General features: G+C 36.0%; 1 pseudogene across 1 annotated transcript; it reads left to right on the top strand.

Moving 5' to 3' along the window:
• The first annotated feature begins 2,734 nt into the window (after window positions 1-2,734).
• LOC147483202 (receptor kinase-like protein Xa21) lies at window positions 2,735-6,580 on the top strand (annotated as a pseudogene). Its single transcript, XR_015206072.1, has 3 exons — window positions 2,735-4,714; window positions 4,814-5,283; window positions 5,920-6,580. The product of XR_015206072.1 is annotated as a receptor kinase-like protein Xa21 (transcript).
• Window positions 6,581-7,019: the final 439 nt, after the last annotated feature.

Raw genomic sequence — 7,019 nt, 5'->3', positions numbered from 1 at the left:
AAACCAATTGAACGGTCTGTATAAGTACCTTCATTTATTTGTTCTTGGATTGAAATTACAGTTTACACCTCAAAATACACACACCATGACATGACAATTTAAATATTGTCCAAAAAGTATAAAAACAAAACTTTTGGATTAATTTATTACTAAGAATATAAGAGTGGGGCACTTAAAATAAGAGTGAGGATATAAAATACATAAAAAATAACAAAAGCTGAATTTTTTTTTTTTTTTTTTTTTTAAGCCGAATTTTTGAAAAATTCGCCAAAAACCAAATTATTCGTTTCAAAGCAAAAAATCGCAAATTATTCCGAATCTTTGAAACATTTGGAAGTATTATACGTATTGCCTTTCAAAAATTCGATTCGCGAATTGCTAACAAGAATACAGACAACCAAAATACAATAGGTACTTAAAATTATGATTTTATACATCATAGACAAACATACAACATGTAACATTAAGTCGAATTAGAAGCATATATAAGAATTTATTAAGAACTTTGATGAAGTGGAGTGTGAGCATTGGAAATACCAAAAACCAAAAGCAGCAAATATAAATTCTTTTTAACTGCAGAACCAATGATAGGTAACCAAAGATGTTCAGAGAAAAGTACCTTGGAACAGTTTATCAAATAAAACAGTACGGCTCTGCTTTCTGATTCAAAAGTTGAAGAAACCTTCTAGCGCCCTAAGAACTTTGGGGATGGTTATGTAGTTTCTCCCAACATTGACTAAACAGCTCTTGAGAAGCGATGGAAAAATAAGCAATCACGCGAAAGCATACGTCGAGACATGCCTTACCCGTAAAGCGCATACGGGGTTAACCAAGCGACGTGCCAATGTCTTTCATCCGGATCTGCAAATGCAAAGAAGATCGCTTAGTGCAAAGTTGCATTCTTAAAAGTAGTCTGTGCATTGCAACTTTAGGCGAACATGGAGACTTCAAAGTTGAATTGTATTCAAGATGTGCATGTTTCATAAAAGAAACTCTCATGGGGTAAAGTTTCCTCAGACAAATGCTAATTTTACATCTGTTGATTAAATCGAGTGGTAACAAAGCCCCATCTTCCTACTCAAGCAATTGCCTTATTTGACTACATCATTTCATTTCATTTCTTTATATCTGCCTGCTAAATTCTAACATGTAAAAGAAATAATAATATGTAGGTAGGTTCATCACAGATTCACAGTGTGGAAGAATTTAAGGTGAGCTATAGCTGATGATTACTAGTGGATTACTGATCACTCAACTTTTCATAATCTGACCCCAAGTGTCAGAAATAGTCCATCTCATTGATTATTTGTTTTAACAGAGGCATTTACCAACATTAATAATAATCAGTCAATGATCAGTGACTAAGACTCTAAGAATCACAAAGCACTGATATTTTAGTTTATTATTGTCATTTATTAATTTTTATTTTCTTGTGTGTGCGTCAAGCCACCAAATAGAGAATCTGTAAAATAGTAGCGTGCGTTATGATGCGATGAGATTGGTTTTGGACTTAGGACTGTTGAGAGGAGCACAAGCACACAACTGGTGAAGGTGAAGTATTTTCCATGACCACCAATTTGTTTTTCTGCCCTCTTTTACTTGTTTGTTAGTGATGTGAAAGTCCATTTTCTGTTATGGACCGATGGACATTGTCGGACGAGACGAACAAAGATTACGAACAAATAACATTATATGGCTGTCATTTGGTCTTCCGCAATCCGCCACATAACTAAAAAAATTGAAAGAGTATTTTATTATAAATTGGAAAAACCTGTCATTTTGAGGTCAAAAATGAAAAAAGCATAAAAATGAAATGTTGCAGCCCCTGGAATTAATGGACTAAATCAAATTCTTTTCCAGTTTATGTATAAATCCCGCCACATAGGATTGCATATGACTATGAAAAACTCATTCTCCTAAGTATAGGTATATTGCATATATATTACTGCCTACTCATTCTCCTTTCTTATAATTGGACAATTGTTTCAAACTGGGAGTTCTACGGACACCACCCCCACCTCAGGAAATGAGACTGATCTTCTCTCTCTTATTGATCAAGGTTGGCTTAATTGGAAAAATGAACTGTAGAGGTAGCATAAAAATGAATTGTTGCAGCCCCTGGAATGCAATGGCCACCAACCATGGAGCCAAATTCTTTTCCAGTTTATGTAAATAAGATCATTTAGCTTTGGAAAATTAGGTATACTGGGCTAATGCTACAAATATATGCTTCTTACATATCTCCTCCACAAATGAAAAAAAAATAATAGGTTTATTGTAAGGAAAATATATATTAGGAAAAACTGCCTAAAGAATATTCATGTTTCATTTTTTCTTATAATATGGTATCGAAGTCACTTCTTGTAATTATCCTTCACTGGATTCTTCTCTTGAGTACACTGAAGCAATTGTTTCAAACTGGGAGTTCTACGGACACCCCCAAAAAAATTTATGCAACAAATTAAAATTGTAATGGACTTGAAATGAGAGATAGATCGAATTCATTACATACAAAATTGAATTATAATTAATAAAATTCATTAACAAAAACTAAAAAATAAGAGGTTTAGAAAACATACCAATAAATATACATCAAAGTTATTGAGGAACTGGTGAGAGGTTTAACCTCCAAAAGTGTTGGAATGAATCACGTTAATTTTTTTTATTTTTGCCAGTGGGAAGGCGTAACATGCAGCTTTTTTTTGAATATTATTAAAAAAAAAAAAAAAAGCGTTTTTAAAGGGTCATCGCCTTGAACCTTCCTGGACAGAGTTTGCTTGGATCAATATCGCCTCATATTGGTAACCTTACCTTTCTTACGTTCATCAACCTTATCAACAACAGATTATACGGTGAAATCCCACAGGAAATCGGTCAGTTGTTTCGTCTCCAACATCTAAATATGAGTAACAACAGTTTTGGAGGTGAGATTCCAGTCAACCTGACCCGTTGCTCTGATCTAAGGATCATACGTTTTGCTAGAAATAAGCTCACAGGGAGAATTCCGTCAGCTCTTGGTTCCTAATCAAAGCTGGTGACATTAGTTCTCGACTTGAATAATCTAACAGGAGAAATCCCACCTTCTCTGGGGAACCTTTCTTCTCTTCAAATGATCTCCATAGGAGACAACAAATTAGAGGGAAGTATTCCAGAGACTCTTGCTCAACCTCCCGACATAGCATTCTTTTTGTTTGCTGTTAATTTACTGTCTAAGGTCCCTTTAGCACTATACAACAGCTCATCTATCAACCTTTTCTCAATTGGCTATAACCAACTGTATGGTAATCTTCCACCAGACATATTCATCACTCTTCCTAATGTCGAAAAATTCGGAGTCCCTGGAAATCAATTTTCAGGACTCATTCCAGTTTCATTAGCCAATGCTTCTAAACTTCAACTCTTTGATATATCTTTTAACAGTTTTGAGGGACAAGTCCCAAATACTTTTGGAGGTCTACAAAGTCTGAATTGGGTAAACATGGGTGTCAACAATCTTGGAAATGAAAGGGATGGTGATTTAGATTTTCTTACTTCTTTGACCAACTGTAGTAATCTGCAGATACTATGTGTAGATAAAAATAATTTTGGAGGTGCTTTTCCCAACTCTATTGCCAACCTCTCAACCCAGCTCATCAGATTGTGTCTTGGAAGAAATCGAATATCTAGAGCTATTCCGGAAGGGTTTGGGAACCTTGTCAATTTGAGAGCATTGGGACTGGAATATAATCTTCTAACAGGTAGCATTCCCTTGTCAATCGGCAAACTTCAACAGTTGCAGGTGCTGTATCTTAATGAAAATAAATTGACTGGACTGATCCCATCTTCCCTAGCAAACATCACTGAGTTGACAGATTTTTATCTTGGAGCTAACAGATTGAATGGAAGCATTCCTCCAAGTATTGGTAGTTACAGAAATTTGCAACTTCTGAACCTTTCTCAAAATAATTTAAATGGTGCCATACCCAAGGAAGTTATTGGCATGTCCTCTTTATCAATGGTCCTCGACCTCTCTCAGAACTCCTTTGCTGGTTCCCTGCCTTCAGATGTAGGGAACCTGCATAATCTTGAGTACATGGATATTTCGAGCAATAAGTTAACTGGTAAGTTACCAAGTACTCTTAGTAACTGTTTGAGTTTGGAACACCTTGATCTGCACAATAACTTCTTCGAAGAATCAATTCCACTGTCTTTGAGCTCTTTAAAAGGTATTCAATACTTGGATCTATCGAGCAACAAATTATCAGGCCCAATTCCTAAATTTTTACAAACGTTTTCATCAATGGAAAAATTAAATTTATCATTCAATGAACTAGAAGGTGAGGTGCCAACCGAAGGGATCTTCGGAAATGCAAGTGCTTTTTCTGTAGCAGGAAATACCAAGCTCTGTGGGGGTATCCAGGAACTGAGATTGCCTGCATGCCAAGTCAATGATTCCACAAAACGCGGAATGTCTCTTGCTCTCAAACTAGCAATATCAATCAGTTTGGCTTTCTGTTTCCTTCTGGCATTTTCTTTTCTCATTGCTTACTGGAAAAGAAAGCCAAAACTTGAAAGCTCTTCAACATCAAAGAGGGATCGACGTATTATGGTTTCTTACCGAGATCTTTTTCAAGCGACTGATGGATTTTCTCCAACCAACTTTATTGGTTCGGGTAGTTTTGGCCGTGTTTATAAAGGAAAACTGAAGCAGGATGAAACAACTGTTGCAGTTAAGGTATTCAACTCGGATGTTCGAAAGAAGGGATAGCTACCAAGAGTTTTGGCCGTGTTTAGCTGAAAACTGAAGCAGGATGAAACAACTGTTGCAGTTAAGGTATTCAACCTTCGAAAGAAAGGAGCTACCAAGAGTTTCATAGGTGAATGTGATTCATTGCGTAACATTCGTCACCGAAACCTCATCAAGATTCTGACTTCCTGCTCCAGCACAGATTCTGAAGGTAACGATTTCAAAGCTCTAGTTTTCGAGTTCATGCCAAACGGAAGTTTAGAGAAGTGGTTGCATCAAGATTTAGAAGGACAAAATCAACCATGGAATTTAAACTTACTTCAAAGACTCAATATAGTAATTGATGTTGCTTCCGCACTGAGTTATCTTCACCACGAATGCCATGATGCAATCATTCATCGTGATCTGAACAAGTAATATTCTTCTTGACAATGATATGGTAGCTCATGTTAGTGATTTTGGTTTAGCAAAACTTCTTCTTGGATTGGAGGAATATATTTATCAGAACCAGAGTGCCTCAACAGGGGTTAAGGGATCTATTGGTTATGCTGCTCCAGGTAAGGATTCAGATGTACTTCAACAACTATTCTAGTTCTCTTATTTACTTTAGTTGTGATGGGTACTATACAACTATTAAATGTCTATGATCTATTCATTCTAAAGTAATTGTTACGCCAATATTTTGGAAACTACATATATACTCACGATTAGATGAATAGTAACTAGTTTGGTAGTGAACGCATTCTTAAACATGTAGTCACGTTCAGGTATATAAAAATTAAATTAACCAATTGTATAAAGTAATGTTTGGGGATTAAACCGTGTTGACTTTTAGAGTAATCAGAATGTTAACAAGGTATCAGAGATTGGGCTAATAAGAGGCTCAGGTTCGAGTCTCTCCAATGGATTTTCATTGAGAAAAGGGTACTGGAATTTATTGTGACCAATCCAGCTTTACTTGCACGTTGTGTACCCACCCATGTTTGTTCCAGCTTATTTCTAAGGGGATGTTGAGGTTGTATCATCCCCAAAAGAAACTTTTACAATTTCTTTTTCTTTTTAAAGATTAGCAGGAAGAAATAGGACAAGACGTAATGACCAAATACTCACCAGATAATACACATATTCATTTATCTAACCAATTATAGCACGTAAACACAAAAGTGTAACATTGGCAGATGGATACCTTGCAGAATATGGTATGGGTGGCGAGGCATGAAGAGATGGTGATGTGTATAGCTATGGGATTCTCTTGTTGGAGATGTTCACAGGAAGGAGACCAACTGATGAATTGTTTAAAGATGACATGAATCTTCATAACTATGCTAGCAAAGCTTATTCAGAACAAGTTATACAGATTGCAGATCCAACACTATTATTTGAAGAAGATGAAACAAATACAGGAAACTCTGACAGAATCAGGAATCTGAACTACAAAAGAAATAAACTGCTACAGTGTGTGGCTGCAGTAATGAGAATTGGGGTTGCATGTTCAGTAGAATCACCAGTAGAAAGAATGGATATGAGGGATGTCACAAGAGAATTGCACTTGATCAAAGACAGCTATTTATCTTGGTATACAGGGATTCGTGGAGAAATAGCAACCACAAGCTAACTGAAAGGTGCATTAACAATCTGAACCAAGTGTCAAATGCGTCTAGCCGTCTACCAATTTTTCAAGGCGTTCTTATCTTCAAGGACATTAGCTCTACCATTTGTAAGAATTTCTAAAAAGTAATTAACTGTTTAGGAGTATGTCGTATTTGTAGTTATAGATGTTGCATTCTATGATACAAGCAGAGACAGGAACAAGACATACCTGTTTCCACAGACGAACTCCTACGGATTAGATTTGCTTAGAGGAGTGTATATTTTGCATCTGTCAAGTTAAAAGTAGTGCAGACATATTAGTATATGGGCCACATAAAATGCTTCCCATTTCTCTACTCAAGCATATACCTGATAATGAATGACTACGCTATTTCAGTTCAGTATATCTGCCTGCTAAAATCTAACATGCCGGTAACAAAATGCTGCTAAAAATTATTGCGTTCGAAATCAATGGTTCATTTCTAATATTTTTCCGTATCCCGTCACCATGGTATCATTTATTGGATTTGAAGCGAGGAAAAATTGGTGATTACTGATCCCTTAACTTTTCTCAGCTTCACCCAGTAGTTGGAAACAATCCATCTTCATTGGTGTTTGTTGTGAAGGTTTTAACAGAGGTATTTACCATCTTTTGAAATCAATGATATATGATTATCTATCGTAAGATATGATTTTGAGTTGG

The sequence above is a fragment of the Coptis chinensis genome, chromosome 8 (assembly GCF_015680905.1).
Source record: "Coptis chinensis isolate HL-2020 chromosome 8, ASM1568090v1, whole genome shotgun sequence".
In the NCBI taxonomy this organism is placed as follows: Eukaryota; Viridiplantae; Streptophyta; class Magnoliopsida; order Ranunculales; family Ranunculaceae; genus Coptis; species Coptis chinensis.
The sequence above is the reverse complement of the archived record's forward strand: the minus strand, read 5'-3'. Positions and strand labels throughout refer to the sequence as shown.